This window comes from Galeopterus variegatus, unplaced genomic scaffold (assembly GCF_000696425.1).
Source record: "Galeopterus variegatus unplaced genomic scaffold, G_variegatus-3.0.2 Scaffold11361, whole genome shotgun sequence".
Classification (NCBI taxonomy): domain Eukaryota; kingdom Metazoa; phylum Chordata; class Mammalia; order Dermoptera; family Cynocephalidae; genus Galeopterus; species Galeopterus variegatus.
Genome location: NW_007737472.1, coordinates 28,504 through 32,670, shown reverse-complemented (window position 1 = coordinate 32,670; position 4,167 = coordinate 28,504).

Below are 4,167 nucleotides of genomic sequence, written 5' to 3'. Positions count from 1 at the left end.
AATCCTTTTGGTCTGCCAGAAACAGTATCTGAGGCCTCTCCCAGACTCCTCTAATTTTACAAATTTCTCTCTGGGTGCAAATCTCTTATTGAAGTGCTTGGGTCTGAAGCACAGGTTTCTTCTGTGTCCTTGTCCTGGACACAATGTGTTTTCCAGGCTTAGCCGTTGCTTCTGTGCTCCCCCATTGACTTCTGTTCTTACCTATGTTTTCTCACCAAAATCATTTCTACCTAGATGACTCATTTTCTCTGCTGCCCTCTCAACTGGCAGACTGTGAGCTTTAATGGAAAGAGTAGGAATTTTAAAGTATTTTATAAACCTCTGATTTGGAAAAGCTAACTTTTCCATTTTTAAGCTTTGTGATCTTGAAAATGGTACATAGCTCCTCTGAGTTTGTGGGAATAAAGCTCAGGAGGCAGAGTATATGTACAAAATCTGGCGTTTAATCTGCAATGTGTCCACTTTCTAACAAGGTAGGAATTGGGGTCATCTTTGTACCCCTGAGTCTATCGCAAGACCTGGAACCCAATAGGCCACGAGTGAATATTTGCTGAGTGAATAAGCCTCAATATTCTTATGAAAGCTAGGGATAATCATACTGTTGGAGTGAGCAGGACTGAAGCCATGTTGGGACCTAAGGCTGCCCGGGCTGCAGAGCGGGGGAGGATTTTAAAAAGGACAATTTTCTTCTCTCCACTCTTGCTTCCCATCCCCTGGCTTTCTTATCTTGCTCGATAACTAGGAAAACAAGGCCGAGAAGCTAATTAGTACTTTGCAGAGCTAATGGTTCTTTCTTTGAGACTTGTAGAGTTTTGAGAAATGACCAAGGTCAAATGACTGAAGCTGACCTTGGGCACCAGCCTAGTACACGGGTGCAAATCAAAATCTTGCAGGGTCCTGAGATCACAGCGAAGATGAGAACAGAAACCAGATGAGGCCTTGGCGAGACCTTGTACCTGACCCATAGACACAGACCCCTCGTTACTCACATTTCCTGCTCTCCTGCTTTTCACCTCCCACATTCCATCCCCTCAAGCCTTCCTTTAAAAACCCCTCAGTAAATGTAAATCTTTGAGATGGAGTAGCCCACCATCTCCTTCAGCTGAATGCATCTGCTTTTCTAACACCAACCATTTGACTTCTGGGGTTTTTTCTTCCCTTCTCAAGAGGGTGGGCAGCTGGACCTGAGTCCAGTAACAATACCTTGCAAGGTTGTTGTGAGAAATACATGAGATCATTCATTCTTCCTTTCAGCAAATATTAATTGCTGCATATAAATAATCTGTCAGTAGGCTTGGGACACAGTGGACAGACTATTTGTTAACTTGATTTTTCCTTTCTTTCTCCTTTCCATGACTCACCGTAGGACATTCCTCTTCCTTCCCAGTGCTAATTTGGCCTGTGGTACTGTCATCCTCAGTTTCTCCACAAGTCAAATAAGTACATGTGTCATCTGTCTGTGGTCAACCACAGGGAGCCAACTTACTTGACACCCCAGCTCTCATCGATCAAGGACCTGCTTTTATCCTCTCCTTTGTAGGATGATCTCCAGATGGCCTTGGACTCCCAGTTTTTTCTCCCTTTCTTTCTCGTAGTTCTTAAGAATAACTGTAGAATATGCTGGGAATGCAACATCCTGAGATAATGCGGAGCTGTCCAGAACAACGTGGGCTCTGTTCCTGTCCCCCCTACTAACAGGATACCTGTCCATGCTTTAGTCTAGCAAGTCCTGTTGTCCTGGGGTATAAAATCCAAAGCAGGCTGCTTTTTTGGGTTCTTCAGCTGCAATGCAAGCGGGGGACACACAGATGAGACCTCATCTTCCCCAGAGAGCTTTCCTGAGCCTTGAAGGACAAGCTCACAATCAGTTCTAGGCTTCTGTTGTCCCTTGATGCTTATCTGTACTTAGTAAGGCCCACTTCATGTAATGTGTGCATGGGTGTTCTATCCCACTGGACTCAAACAAGTTGGTAACCAGTGCACAGGGAGCCTGCTTCTCACACCCTGCTGTTCAGCAGTGCAGGAGTGAGGCTGGAGTAAAGAGCCCTCAATGTGGAGTTAAAATATATTGATGTGAGTAGGTTTCTGTGTTTACATAGAGATCACTTCTTTGGCATTAACTTTTAAGTTCCATAAAACAAGGAAGTTGAATTAGTTGATCTCTAAGATGCTTCCTGTTTCCAATTCTAGAACTTATTTAACACTTAACTTCATAGAGTACCTTGTAGTATTTGCTTGCATTTCAAGTCTTACTTATTTACTTCAATTGAAAGCTTTTTACAGGCAGAGATTATAACAGATATTTTTATATCTCTCACATGCTCAGAACACTTTTAATGAAGTAAGAGCTTAAATTCTCATTTTTTAATTAGCATGATGAACAAGAATTTTTAAAATTTGTATAACAGCATCCAGTGCTTAAAAAATCAAAGATATTCCATTTGATTAATATTCAAATTTTAAACTTCCAGTCAAGATGGTGGAATAGATGGTCCCCAGCATCACTCTCTCTCACAAATCAACCAATTTACAACTATAAAAAAGCAACGATAGCCAAGCTGGGGCTGCTAGAGCTCAGGGGAAGAGGAGGAGGGACGTACAGAGTGCATGAAGGTGGGAGAAGCCATGATGAGAGAAAGAAAAAACCACTCTGACCATTTTGAATCTCAGCCACTTCCAGGCTGGAGCTGCTGAGCACATGGAGCAGGAGCTGGCAAAAAGCCACAGCTGTGCCTTTTGGACAAAGTTGCTTGGAGGCAGCAGGGGAGACGAGGGCCTTGGTGGCCCCAGGCCAGCAATAGCACCAATAGGGTTCCCATGGACCCACATAGGACCAAGGAGTCACAACAGCTGTAAAAAAGGAGCCACTCAGAGGCCAGTGAGTCATCACAAGGGACTGGAGCATGGCCTGCCCCATGGGAAGTGTTCAGAGCATGGGTGGTGGGGGAGATGGGCCCATCGGGAAAACACTGGGGCATAGCAAGAACAGCTGATCTGCTCCCCAATCAGGGTAGGACCACTCAGTGGAGACTGGTCAGGAATATAGAATTGCATAGGGTGCAGTCTGATGAAAATAATCAGGCCCAGACCAGTGTTTCTACACAACCCAGGTGCACCAGATTTCATGAGAACTGGAAAAGTCAACCTATAAAGTCAACCATTAAAACCTGAGCTGCACAAAAAGCCTTCCCCAGGGAATCATCAGCAAAGCAGCAATTTAGCTCAACCACAGAGCTCAAGTGCTGGTCCCCACAGGAAATTCTCTCATTTTAGAAGTAAGCAAAGGACAACAAATTAGTTCCAGTGCAGAGTTTAAGTGGTGGGAACAGCAAATAATCCAACACAGAACTGAAACTAAAAACAAAGTACCCACAAACACAAGGTTTGATATTAACTAGTAAAGGTCTCATTTCACTAAAGAACACCTATAACACCTAGAAGGACAGGAAGTCCCCTGGGCTACCAAACTGGCAATGGGGGAGGGCCGGGACACTCAGCCATGCCCCCTGACACCTGCAACCAGTCCTGAGGGTGGGGGCCTTGGGCTTCGGGCCTTGGCCACACACCCCCAACACAAGCAACCAGTCCAGTGACAACCATCAAGCTGCCACAGGAAGTGCACGGGCTCTCCCAAGCTGGGGTGATGTGGGGCCTCAGGCCTTGGTCATGTCCCCCCCCCCCAACATGAGGAACCAGCTCAGCGACAACCACCAAGCTGCCACAGTAAGTGCCCCAGGATCTCCCAAGCTGGGGCAGTGGGAGGCCAAGGGTCTCTGCCATGCCCCCCTGACACATGGAACTGGCCCAGCAACAACCACCAAGCCTCAGAAAGAAGGGCCCTGGGTTCTTGAGCTGGGGTGGTGGGGGGCGAGGGCTATTGCCATACCCCCTTGACATCTGCACCCAGCCTGTCAATGACCATGCCACAGCTGGATGCCACTTGGTCTCCCCTGTGGGAATGAGGGGGTGCCACAGGCCTCAATCTCACCCCTCCTCCTTCCTCCTTCTTCCATCCCATTTCCTCCCCCTTCCCCTCTCCCCCTACCTCCCAGCTGCTCTACAACAACATCATAGAATGTAAAAAATAATAGTAATAAAATAAAATGAAATTTAAAATACAAAAAGAAAAAAGATTCAAATATTCATTTTGAGGAATTTAAAAAATTA